The sequence below is a fragment of the Saccostrea echinata genome, unplaced genomic scaffold, assembly GCF_033153115.1.
Source record: "Saccostrea echinata isolate AGI-Se365-2 ecotype Australia unplaced genomic scaffold, CSIRO_AGI_Sech_v1 ptg000030l, whole genome shotgun sequence".
Lineage (NCBI taxonomy): Eukaryota > Metazoa > Mollusca > Bivalvia > Ostreida > Ostreidae > Saccostrea > Saccostrea echinata.
The window spans coordinates 21,903,753-21,918,783 of NW_026889779.1; positions in this window are offsets into that span (position 1 = coordinate 21,903,753).

Here is a 15,031-nt window from a genome sequence, read left to right on the forward strand (position 1 = left end):
TTTTCTTTGAAAATCTTCTTGTTTTCTCTCGGGTATTTTGTAATCAAACTATGTGCATAGTTATGATAATCAAGAGTTTTTTAATTTTTAATTTCATTGCCCATGGTTCAGGGGTTCTTGTGTTATGGCAGGGCTCTGTTGATTATAAAGTGAGAATGCATCATTTTCTTTGAAAATCTTGTGTGTTTCTGGGTATCTAGGGGAAAAACAGTACAATGTTATAAGAGATTTTTTACCAGATTTTTGAAATTCTTGACCATTAAGTCAGGTGTTCTGGTGCTGGTCAAGGCTCTATTAATTTTTATTCTACTGAATTAAGTTATTCCCCTTCGTTATTTACCTATGATAATCAGTCACTGTGCATAATGTAATTGAAATGTCAGTTGAATAAGAGAATCATTCAAGATTTTTATGGCCCCCGGATCGAAAGATTCCGGAGGTATATTGATTTTGTCCTGTCTGTTTGTCTGTCTGTCTGTTGTCAACTTTAACCTTGCCTATAACTTTTGATTGGTTGGAGATTTGACTTTCATATTTCACATGTATATTCCTTGTGACAAGACCTTTCTTTGGGTACCATCATATTTGACCTTGACCTTGGAGTTTGACCCAATTTTGCAAAATTTTTTCAGACTTAATCCTTGGCCATAACTTCTGAACAATTGGTTCTTGGGGTTTCAAACTTCACATGTGAATTCTTTGTGACAAGACCTTCCTTTGGATAGCAACAACTTTGACCTTTTGACCTTTACCTTGGAGTTTGACCGACTTTTGAAAAACTTTAACCTTGGCCATAACTTTTAAACAGTTGGTGCTTTGGATTTGAAACTTCACATGTGTATTCCTTGTGACAAGACCTTCCTCTGGATATCAACTTCTTTGAACTTTTGACCTTGACCTAGGAGGTTGACCTACTTTTGAAAAATTTAACCATGGCCATAACTTTTGAACGGTTCAAGCTAGGGCTTTCATACTTCACATATGTAATCCTTGTGACAAGACCTACCTTTGGATACCAACCACTTTGACCCTTTGACCTTGACATAGGAGTTTGACCTACTTTCGAAAAACTTTAACCTTGGCCATAACTTTTGAATAGTTGGTGCTAGGGTTTTCATACTTCACATATGTAATCCTTGTGATAAGACCTTCCTTTGGATACCAACCACTTTGACCCTTTGACCTTGACATAGAAGTTTGACCTACTTTTAAAAAACTTTAACCTTCGCCATAACTTTTGAACGGTTGCAGCTAGGGCTTTCAAAATTCACAGTTATATTACTCGAGACAAGCCCTTTCTTTGGGTACCAACATTTTTACCAAATTTGGATATCATCTGATGTTAAGTAAAGAAGTTATGAAAGAAGTCTGCAAACTCTCTGAACAATCCTCGCAGATTCAAGTATGTTCAAATTCTGCTGAAGAAGAACAGCAGTGGCCCAAGGGCCTCTTGTTTGCATAAGAGCCATACCAAGAAAAAAAATGTGGGGGGGGGGGGGGCATATAAAATTATTTGAATTGAATTACACATACATGTACATGTAATGTTAATACAAAACTGGTTAAAACATGAGACCAAAACAATTAAATATATTTGTACACTATCAATAACTGTATTAAGTTTGAAGACAAATTTTATAGAGTACTTTTAGTCTATGCAGGTAAAGATTTTTGGAGAAAAGAGTCATTGGATTTAGGATAAATGGGTTAAGATCAAAGGCAATAAATACAGTAAGTGTAACTAACACTGTTTTGGACACATATTAAAAGTAACATTTGACATTTTGCACCCATTTTTGATGCATATTTACAAAAGAGATGCAAGATCCTGGGGAAAAAGTCATGACTGTAATAGGAGGGGTGATAAGTTATCCACAATTTGCACATGAAATTATTTCAGTATTTGAGACATTAGAGAGGTTGAGATTTTAAACATGTACGTGTACGTGTGCACAAACTTTGATTTACACCTTCACGTTTTTTGTAATTTGTCTGTTGAGATTTTAATGACGTGTAACAAGTACGTGTGCACTGTGATCGGTGTCTCCGTTTCAACTATTTAGAAGTTTGTTATGTCAGTTTGATTTTAGTTAGAAAACAAAACATGGTTAAAATAAGTGCTCATGAAACTAGATATCCTAAATAATGTACAACAATCACATTTTCAAACATAAATTGACTAATTTTTATTGTAAAGGGCTACACATTTCACTTACATGTAGATGTCATTCTAAAAGTTCTAGGAACATGTAGAAAACATGTCATCGCTGAAATCGATGATGTAATATGCAAGGAATTTAGGGAATTCCCCTATTAGACGTACCCGTACACGTATGAAATCGGAACCTCTCTTATGTACATGTATTCATCAGGGTTGTCCCTAAGAATTGAAATAGGAGGGGACATTAAAAAACTAGAAGGGAGGTCTCCCTGGTCTGGGGTTCCTCCCCTAACAAGGGGTTGAGTGGGAATACCAGAGTAGCCGGGGGAAAACGAAATTACAGGGGGGGGGGGGGGATTCCCTGGCCCTCGGGTCTTAGGGACAACCCTGATTCATGGAATGAATTTACATGGTTAGTGATTGCTTCACTCTGTAATGCTTTTGTGAACTTTTTAAAAGTTGCAAAATTTTCATTTTTTTTTTCAATTCAGATCCAACAAAGAATAACATGGGTGAAGGTGAAGAAGTGAAGTTATCGGAGTCACCTTCTTCAGAAGACAACACAGGGAATAATGAAAGCGATGATAAAAGTAAAGGTAAACATAATCCTCAGGTAGATGAATCTGCTGGGAATATGAACAAAAGAAATGAAGTCACAGATACCATTGAAATAAAAGAAGATATTGTGCAAAAAGATTCTGAAAATAATGAAAACCCAATGAAAATGCATGACAGCAAGGAGTTAAATAAAGAGTCTGCATGTTATACAACAGAAGATGAAAATCTTAAAGGAAAAGAAAATCTGATTTCTTCAATGCATGGAAAAGATTCTTCTGCTCAAAGTTTAGAAGAAGAAAAGAAACTAAAAATTGATAGTCCATCACAGCATGCTGATGGAATGGTTAACTTTGAAAAGGATAAGATAAATAATTCTTCTGTACCTTTTATTGCTGAAGTAAATGATGCGGAAGTCATTGCAAATGGCAAAGGTAAACATGATTAAAACTTTTGTTTATTGTTTTTTTTTCACAATGCTTTTGATTTATTTCACATGTAGGTAGAATGTCACATTCTAAATGAATTACAGCATCAGTGGCACAATGACCTAGTTTCAGTGATTTTGATAGCTAATTAAAAGAGTATCTTTAACTGAGAATTTTTTTCATGAATTATGATATTAATCTTGAATTATAATACAAATATATGCCAGAAAGACACTTTTTTTCAAACAGACTAGCTTGTGTAATTACATGAAAATAAAGTAAGTGATTTATGCACACATGCATGATTGATCACTACACATACCAGTAATGTTTATTGGTAACAAATTGTTTAACTGTCAGACCAATTAATTTCCTAGGTCTGAGTATCCTTAGGGATAATTGTCACATCATTATCTAAGAAACTTAAGTCTAACCTTAAAGGCTTTGTAGGTAGGGATCTTATTTAAGCTATTTAAAAAAAATTGAGAAGCCTTTGCTCCTGGATTTTAAGGCCATTGGAGGAAACTAAAGTAATCATGATTGTATACATATGCATAAAATGCACTGACTTGGAGAAAATGAAAAATTAAGCTGCAATTTTATAAGACTGCTTTTCCATTTGTTTTTTTTTAGTATACTTACTTTGAAAGTTAATATAGTATGAGTAAAAAATTACAGCTACTGTCACTCGTCTAGCTGGAAACAATAAAAATGAAAAAAAATTGAAAATGTAGATCATTTTTAGATTTATGGTTTTTACATCTAAAGGAATTCCATTTGATGTAGTGGCAACTGAAGAAGCAAGCTCAGAAAATAAGGTGAGAGCTGAAAGTGATAGAAAGGGATTCATGAGTGATAAACAGGAATTGTCTGATAAAGAAGAGGAATCAGTTAGTGAAAAAGAGGGATCAACAGGTGAAAAAGAGGGATCAACAGGTGAGAAAGATGTAAGTGAGGAATCAGCAGATGAAATAAAGGGATCAACAGGTGATGAGGAGGGACCTACATTTACAAGTGATAAATATAAAACTGAATCAGCAGGTGAGAAAGGTCCAGTGCAATCCTCTGCTGGAGATGAATCAACAGATGTGTTTGATGAAACAGCGAAGAGTGTACGAAAGGAATTAGTTGGTGAATAAAGTATATTTTAATTAAAATTTAATGTAAATATATTACAGGGTTGAGTTTATTACACACTAATGTGTAGTGCATATACACCTATTTTTAAGCCCCACAATAAATATTGCCCTGGCATATAGTGTTTGTCATGTCCATCTTTCATCTATTGTCTTTCTTTCTTTTGTCCTTCTGGCACATTTTGCGTTTAACTCAGTTTCAAAGAAATCTTTATGAGACCTATACAACTGCATTAACATTTATTGACCTTGACCTTTTCTTGACCCTGACCTCACTTTTCAAAAATTTGATACATAATTTGGAAGAATTTATCAACTATCTCCAAATGTTTTTACCTTAACCTTCCCAATGGCCTTTAACTTTTTACTATTTATTATGTTTAAAAGTCAGCTTTAACGAAACTATTCAAGATGTTTTCATTGAACTTCATACACTAATTCAAATTTTCATGTTGCATTACTAATAATAACCCTTGGTGGGATATTCATGTCCTATGGACATATTTCTAATTTTTAGCTCTACTGGTCAGAAAACAGAAGAGCTTATGTGATAGTAAGGTGTCCATTGTCTGTCTGTCTGTTTTGTGTCATGACACTTAGGATTCACTTAACATGGCATTTGTCTGTCAGTCCTTCTGTCTGTCACACCTTATATCTCAAGAACTATAAAAGGTATGAATTTGATATTTAGCATATATATTGCTTGGCACAATGGCTTTTGTAAATAATCATGGCTATCAACTCCCAACCAATCCATTTGACCTTGACCTTTGACCTACTTTTCAGAAAATTCTAGGGCTGTGATGATATATTGATGTATTGATAATATCGATTCTCTGTAAGAACATCAATACTTAAATAGAAATATTAAAATATCGTTAATCAGTATTTTTCTGTACCGAAAACTGAAGTTTGATATATATATATATATATATATATATATATATATATATATATATATATATATATATATATATATATATATATATATATATATATAAGAAATAAGGTATCATTTTAAAAGTTTTATCGGGATGTAAATATGGGTTGGTCATGTGATCAAATCCCATAAGGCCCGAAGGTCACATGACGAACTTGTTTTACACAGGTGTTAAAATGTCATCTTCAAATGGTGTTATATAAGGGAAACATTTTCAAATGTGTGTATATATATATATATATATATATATATATATATATATATATATATATATATATATATATATATATATATATATATATCTATATATATATATATATATATATATTAGGGATGGCAATTTGTAACCGGTTAACCGGTTACTCGGTCGGAACGATGGTAATCGGTTAGAAAATCTGTAATCGGTTAGTCGGAAAAAAGAAATAAAATACGTGTAAATTTCCATAAAACTCGATTTACAATGTTTCAAAACCCTCTAAATATTGATAGGTTTTGACGTTTTCACATTTAATTCGCCTTAATTACCTTTTGAAGGTAAATAATTAAGACTCTCAAGATTGAAATCGTTTGGGAAATTGGTCACTCAGCGAAGTGTTAATTACTGTTTAAACACCATGTCGTTACACAGACTGTCCTAAATTTTTTTAATGATATTAATTAAATCTTCGTTGAGTTCAGTTAAATGATTTAAACGATTGCAATGTGTATCTTATCCTGTCTTCGCAGTTATCTGTCAAATTATATTTTTAAACAAACATTTTAAATTATGTGACAGTTCAGACTCAGTTTCTGTTTATGGTGACAATGCACAACGACCTTGTGTTGTAACATTATCAATTTCTTTAATATCTAAGAAAGAGATGTTTCATGGTTACCTTTTTTTGCCTTTCGAAATTGAAATAAAATATCATATAAAGCGTACTAATACAGTAGTAAATGAATATTACTAATATATTTTTCAGTTTTCTTGTGTATATACCTAGAGTTTACATGAAAAAATATAATATCAGGAAAATGTGTATTTTGATACGATTAACCGATTATTCGGTCGGAACGTCTTGCGGTTAACCGATTAGCAATTCTGTATTCGATTGCCATCCCTAATATATATATATATATATATATATATATATATATATATATATATATATATATATATATATATATATATATATATATATATATATATATATATATATATCTCACCAAACCCCCTAACTCTATTACTTTCGGTAAACTCTGCGCTGTTTGTAAACAAATGCAGTCGTGACATAATTTTTTGTATGCTGAAGATTTACAATCAAATGCCGAGATATTACAACAGTCAAGTTCAAAAATGAGTCAAGAACAAATTACAGTTACACTTAATCTTTTATATCAATATTTTTAATGTGAAATCAGTAAGCACCTTTTCCTTCACGTGCTATTCCATCGATATCTCTGACATGTGCATCAATATTCTTATTTTCACACGTCAGCCATTTTCATGAAGGTCTGTATCAAAGGTACAACATGTCATACCATGTTGAATATGGCTAAAAAATATTTTATTTTTGTCTACATTTGCCCTAATGCACTTCACATTGGAGATGGTGTTAGCGTGGCATTTTTATATATAAAATATGTTAAACAACATTATTTTTGCTGTTGTTGATGGTTTTCTTAAAACGCTATATATTTAATACTATTTTAAATCTTAAAAATTACTTTTTATGTTTACAAGAAGATAAAGGGACAAAAAACTTAACTGAGAAAAAATGGTATTTAATATGTTGACAGGACCCTGATGATGGACTTAAGGTTCATTGGATGTAATGTACACGGATGTGATACACTTCTAATTAGTGGTACTATATAAACCCAATAACTGCACTTTTTTGTTACTAGTACTAAAAACAATGTTTAAGAACAATATTACTCAGACTAGCAAACAAGAAACAAATCAAAAAATAATTCGTAGAGTAACGTGGGGTGTTTTCCGCTTATGGTGACAGAGTTTGGGTACTCAGGGATATATATGATAAAGAACATTTAATCCTGTTGTTATAGAGAGAGGTTGGAAGTTTATTGTTAGCAAAAGGAAAATTATGAAAATTTGGTTAAAGCTAGAAATTTTCCTAGAACTCCACAAGGAGTTTATAAACAATATCAAGGTGATCAAGAGAATGTGGAAATACTCTTGGTACTGAGGTAACTGTGCCTTATCTTATGTATTTTTTTAAAACCTCTAGAAAAATTGTGTTTAAACTTGTGTTTTGTTTTTCTTTTTCAGATAAAAAAGATACAGAATTTTGTCAAGAACTTTATGAATTTCTTAATGAGGTATGTACTAAACCAGCAAGAAAACTGTTTAAATCGGTTATATCTAAAAATGTGGAGAAATCCCCAGCTGAAGTTTTGAAGGACGCATCAATCCAAACTGAGTTAAAAGAAGAATTGCCACAAGAATGTCATGCTAGTATTTCATCAGAGGCAGAAGACAAGGAATCAGTTGTTATATTATATTACTTACTGAGAAAATTTCTGAAGGAGAAGGATGTTCCCAAGTCAGGATGGGGTAAACCAGTCAAGGCCACAGACACAGGGAAAGGAGATGATGTGGAGAGATTATACAGAGTTTATTCCATTATTCGGGAAACGTCTGACCCAGGAAAAATTCCATTAGAAAGATATCAGAGGCTTCTAAATGTAGTACATGATGCATTTAGCAGGCTTGATATAGATGACAAATTTAAAGACGACCGTAATAAACTTTTTAAGAAATTACAAGATATCAAAAATCATCTTTGGTTGCAGAAATCTCTGTCAAGTGCTATTGTAATATAATCCTTTGAAAATAAGCAAGTATTTATATTTAAAAGATTGTGGAAGTTATGTCAAAATTGATAATTTGTCTGGTTGACTTTTCACTTTAGGTTTTGTGTTTCAACCCAAACCCATAATCAGTACTATCACAAAGGATGCTACTATATGTATTTCTAAAATTAATATGATGATCAGCAAATATAAACACATTTTTTATGTATTAAAAGGAAAAAGGATTAGAAAAACAAAACCCAATTTAAACATTTTTTCTTTATTAATATCTTAAAGGTGCATAGACACAGATTTGAAGTTTATATTTTCTCAAATTTTCTGTATAATATCACAACTTATATGTTGCTATAGCATTTCACACGAAAATAAAATTTAAAAATTATTTAATCTGGAAATTATTGAAACTGCGAATTTTGGGAGGCATTTGATTAACACATCCTTGCACTTTCACAATTTTTAACTTAATACTTAAGAAGAGTAGCAATTTTGTTGTGTATTAATGAATAATATTACATCTATAATCCAGAAAATTCAGAGTAAAAATGTGCGAAAGCAAAACCCACTCACTTAAGTATTGTCAGCCCGTGCTCAGTGTTGTGTAATTGTGTACAGAGTTTAACAAATTGAATACACCCGTGAAACGTAAACTGTTTTCGTAAACAGGGCACGAGCTCTGTTGTTGTTAATGTTTACGTTTCACCGGTGTGTTCAGTTGTTAAACTCTGCACACACCACTGAGCACGGGCTGACAATACTGGTGAGAAGATTTTGCTTTCTACATTTCTACTCTGAAATTTCTGCATTATAGTTTTAATATTTTTCATTAATAAACAACAAAATTGCTACTTTTCTAAAGTAATAAGGATAAAGTTAAAATTTGTGAAAGTGCAAGGTTGTGTCTATCAAACGCGTCCAGAAATTCGAAGTTTCAATAACTTCCAGATAAAATAAAATTTTTATCAAATTTTCGTAAGAGATGCTATAGCAATATATGAGTCATGAAATTATACAGAAAATTTGAGTAAATATTAACTGCAAATCTGTGTCTAAGCACCTTTAATAAATATTTTGTCCCTCTAATGGGGCCCATAAGGGTTGGGTCATAACCACTGCAATGAATGTTCCCCCATATTAAGCAGGCAGTTTTTTTCTGCATGCATGCAGTAGGCAATGAGGTCTCTTTCAAAATCATGAATTTTGTGAATCCTGTTCATTTGTTTAGGCTTCATGGTGGAGATATGTAGATCAGATGATAGATGATAAGAAATACCAAGTGGTTGAAAATAATAAAGAATTCTTCGTGCATGATTAACTCTGCATATAAATAATTCATGAATATTGGGTATCTACTATCCAGTGTATCTATTGGAATGTCATGATTTTTTCATAAAATTTGAGTTAGTTTTTAGGACCATCAACTCCAAGATTTTCTTTGTTTGAGATTTGTCAGGTAGTATTTTTTTCTTGTGTCATTTTGCCACAAAGATGAAATTCGGGCATAGTTTTAATATTATAAGGTAATACTCTAATAAACTCTTATAATGTTAGAAAGAGACCAATTCCAGCATTACAGTGTATGTGTATAGATGTTATATTTAGCAAGTAATCAATCCTTTCCATCTCCAGGCATTGTGTTTACCTCTGCATGCAAATGTAAATAATTGTAGGTAATAATTAAAATTATGACTATATATTCTGTAAGAATTTTTTCAACAGAGAACTATCCAAAAATATATACAATTTAGAAATATACCAATTTGTAACAAAATGTCTAAGATAACATATTGTTATTAATAGCTATCAAAATTTAAAATTGGCAAAATAAAATATTAGTCAATGTTTGCTTCTTCCAAGTATCAAACTCACTTTAGGATAGTCTCGACTTCTTTAGGATTATTTTCTTGCAAGGTTTGCTCGCGTATTAGGATCAAAATGCTCCACCTTAAAATAGTACCACCCCAAATATATACATTTCTGTTTACATGTGTAGAAGGACATATAATTTATTTATTGAAATTGATTTACTTAATGATAACATTATTTGCAGCTATATCTTGCATTTTACTTTCAATCAGTGAAAGAGAAAAATTATCAGAATTCACAAAGCATGAACTTTTGTAAATCTTATAATCCTAGCAGTTTTCGTGTTGAAATGGTGGAGTGAGACAGCTTGGTGTTTGATAGGATAAAATTACATAGTGAGGACATATTTATACATTGTTCTAGAAGAGCATAATCTTTTTAAGGGACCCATTAAACAATTACAAGTTCAAAATTGATTAATTTATTACTATTAGTTTCATGGGATTTGGAATTGATTATTAAGATTTTATTCTACATATTCCCACTTTCAGAAAATCAGGCAAAGGTAAAATTTTATGTAGGAATACAACATACAAGTATATCAGGGTGGGATGTAATTAACCTAAAATGCTGTAAAAAACATATTCACTATCAAAACATATACAGTGTAGTGTTATTTACGAGTGGTAATAAGTGGAATTCACAGGCATTTGGGGGCTGGACCCCCCCCCCTTTTCCATTTTTTTTTCTTTTTAACTGTGAGGTGGGCACATCTTTTTCCTATTTTTGTATCCTTATATGCATGTTCTAGATAATGTAATCCTTTGTAATAAATAAGCTGTTTTTAAATTTCGATTGATACATAAAATTTTTCCAGCCCCCAAGTGTCTGTGATGGAATTGAGGTTTTTTTTTTTTTAAAAAAAGTGGGAATACATGTAGGTGGAAGACACCTTATTAAGGATGTGTGAATGTATGCTTGGTGGTTTTTTTGCTTTAAAGAACTGCATGAATAGCAAAGTAAAAGTTAGATTAACCTCTACCTCTGCTGTTTTCTTCAATATGTTTAACAGAAAAAGCATGTTTAACACTGAAATTTTCTAGTCTCTGTCCACAGATATTTAGATTGATGATTATAGAGTTTTAGAGCACATAATGATATCAGTAAAATTACAGCTAAGTTGGAAGAGCCGACTTTTTATCGAGATCTACACGATATTGGCTCCTGAGCTGGGAATATCCTTGAATCTTCATTTCATATAAAAGTAGTTTGGATAAGAAATAATAAATGTTCATGAAAAATCATAAAAACGAGACACAATACTCTTATATATAGAATCATCGTCTCAAACCACGGTCCGGAGTCCGGTCATAACTCTCTCCAGAATGGGAGAGGATCGTACATTTAGGCTGTGGTTTCCGATGCTAGGACGTGGCTAGCACGTGGAGACATGGTAAACAGATAAGTTATCTTGCGTTTCATTTTTCACCACTTAATAATATCTGCAGAAATGTACTTCAATCTCTCTTAAATTCATTCAAACGTCATAAATATTCTTCATCACATTACTTTTGCACTTATGTATATAGCTTAATCGGAATGAGTTGAATTTCATCGTGGGTTACTAGTACTACGGATACATGTACTACAGGAATTTTACGCTTAAAAAAAAAACAAGGCAATCAGAAAGGTACATAGAACATTTTTTTCCAAGCATTTCCATGCTGTCCATTTTCATTCTATTATTTCCATGCTCACAATTACAAACAATTCATTTGTAAACGTGGAATTCTAGGTATCTCAAAGTCATAGTGTAAGGCGATTTTCGTCTGCATTCTATCGCTGAATACAATTGTCAGGTGAGTTCCCTAACCAAGAAGCACAGATGATCACGGATACTAGTAAAACAAACTTTGTTGTCCATTTATCTGTTTAAATGCCGAAGGGATGCTGCTCGTTTTTCTCAACCATGAAGCGCTAGTGTTCTGAACGTGGGACAGACTACATTTTTGATATGCATTTTCTAGTTAACAACAAATTACAAACGCCTGTGGCATCTTTCATAGTCTCTACTCTTTGTATTTTTTCATATAAAGTTTTTTTTTTTTAAATTTTTTCACACTGGCAAGGTCCCTGGCTTTAATCGTATAGAATTTTTCAAGAACTCTTGAGTAGGTGTAATGCTACTAAAGAGATAATTATATTTTGGTACATTTAACCCACCAACACACCCTTCTTAGAAGAAGAAAACGTTGCAATATTTAAGTAATACATGTACTTAGGGAACTTAAGTAAAAAATATAACTAAAGTGATTTTTAATCTTACATGTGTAAGTATTAACTAAGACGTTTTATGATTCCCGGTCCCGGGGATCATGAATATCACAGTTCTGGTAATAGGCTCATAGCTTATAATCATGTCAACAGTTTTATACCTACGAGTAAAATGCACGAATTTTGATGGTTTTGGTTACACACCTCAAGCTCCAGAGAGGCAGAAACCATGTTGTTCCCCATTACCCATTAGCTGTTATACACTAATACTAGTTGAAGCTGGTTCATGATCAGCTGTTCTTGTGAAAAAACTGAAAATGATCTATTATACTGAAAGGGAAAAATACATGCCTAAATATATAATGTTAGCATTTATTACATAGCCAAATACATTTTTACGTAAAATTTTATTAATTGTCATTATTTATGCATAATATTGAATCAAAGATATTTAAGCACTGCAACATTTGACTATAGGGGTAAGAATTTTAAAATTCAAAAGTCAATATCGCGTGTACTCTCATCCGGCATTTACAGCAGCTGGTATCATCTGATCAGATAGTTGATTCTTCAAATAGGGATGAGATTTCACTCCTCCATTCACTGTAAGTGCTTGCCTTGGTTCATTGGTTGCGTTTGAAATCGGATATGGGAGTCAATTTGTCTATTGCCCAACTGGAGACAATTCAGAACTTCATGGTGACCACTCTGTGCCCGTACGTTGTTGGTCAGATGGGTACCTCAGCATACCCTAGCAGCATGCGTTCTATTCATGTTGAACGTGGATGTTAAAGGAAGTTCAGCGTGTTTCGAGGCCCGCCTCTACAAGACTATTGTGTATCATTTTCTCTCATATTCTGGCACTGCGGCGTCCAGGAATGTTACAAGCCGTTTCATTTGCAATTTGAAACCTGTTCCGTCGGTGGATTAAACGGATCTTAGTCCGGAAGTCCCGTTGCCTCCTGAAGACTTCCGTTTCTGGACGGTCTTTAACGCTTCCTGCTAACAAGAATCTTCATTCTAGCCGCGATATGGTAGATTGGGACACAATAAATAGCTCAGCAATTTCACTCGGATGATGGAGTCGGCGTGAACAATAAATAGCTCAGCAATTTCACTCGGATGATGGAGTCGGCGTGGACAGTGCAAGATCCAGTTTCCAACTGACGATCTTGTATGAAACAACCAATTTATAACAATGATGAAAGAAACAATTACAATGAAGAGTACCTCTGAGCAGAAGGACATAACTGATATAATTGAATAATGATGCCCTTGCATTAGGCAATAACCAGATCTCTTAGAATTTCAGTATAAGGCGTGGGATCTTTTAGGATCAAAATTTGTTCAAATTCTCACCGGACATTTTCAAAAACAGTAGGATCCTTTAGGGTCAACATTTGTTCAAATTCTCACCGGATATTTTCAAAACAGTAACTGGATATTGTAAAAATGGTTCAACTTATCACTACTTGGCTTCCAACCAGAAGCTCATAGGCAAATTACTCGTGCTCACGTCGAGCACGCCAGAGTCGTGGCTAGTGACTTTCTATAGCATATCCATTTCTAAATATTATTTAAAGCAGCGATTTTTTTCCTACCCATTGGGAAAGGCTCCGCTACCGGTTCAAGTGGGAAAAATAGCCTCGAAGTAGAACAAAGGAGAATTTTCCCGCATGTCAACAAATAAAACGTATTTTGCATTTATTCCAACCTCATTACCTATTACTCCATGTTTTAAAGAATAAACAACTACTATTTATTGTTTTTTTATATCAATGTCACTTGTTTTCACATTTTCATGCTTTCAATTTGTCAAAAGGTACGACACTAAGCTGTCTACACCACAGGTCCCGCCATTTTACGCCTCATCTCTACTTTCAATTTAAGCGTAAGTGAAACAATGAGTCAAACTCATACTATGTTTCATATAAAAGAATACGATGTCATTGGACTGTTACAACGCACTTTGAAAAATTACGCACTTTGAAAAAAATTTTCAAAGTGCGTTAATTTTGGGACCACGTTAACGAACTTTGAAAAAAAAATATTTCTTTTCAAAGTGCGTTAATATGGACCATATTAACGCACTTTGAAAAAAAAAATGTGCAAGGCTTGGTCATATTCTTGCAAATTTTAGGTATGATAAATAATTATCTGAACCTGGTTGGATAACTTTTCGATGATGACGTCAGGATATAGACGTTTTAAGGATTTTTTAGGAGTTGTCTTGTTTCCAATGGTTCTCTTAACTGTTTTAAAAGGGAAATGGGTCTTTTAGAAATAATGGAGGAATGATTGTTTAATATCGCAGTTTCGTTTCTTCTTTTTTCTTTTCTTTTTTTAAATTTTATCCAGTTCTCTAATAAGTTTGGTAGATGTAGGGTCGATAAGTGACTTAAAGCATCTCATTTTTCTTAGGGAAAAGGGAGCAATTATGATTTTTCCATACCATGAAAATTCTCACTCTCTCTCTCATCTATCTTTCTATCATACTCATCTATCTATCTATTGTGAGTATATATGAAACAATGGTTGACTCATTTATTTGATAGTAAGAAAATAAAACTTAGCCACATTACTCACTCGACTGAATTTTTTACCTCGTTCACATAACTTTTTCTCAAAAAAGTTATGCAGTCAGATTACTTCTAAATCTGTAATTTGATATCATAAAACGCTAGACATGTCAAATGGCATGTTTTAATTACCATGCAAATGCTTTTTTCTGAGGAATCATTGTGAATACAATTTGAATAAAGGTTATCTCAATTTTTTCATCTATTTTACGTTAGCTCAAATTTATTGAGAGAAATAATATCAATGTCATACCAGTTAAGTAAATACATATATTTGTGTAGGAAAGATAGAGAGTTGGACTGAGGGACTTTCTACCTGTCTTCTCCTCGTTCTCGAT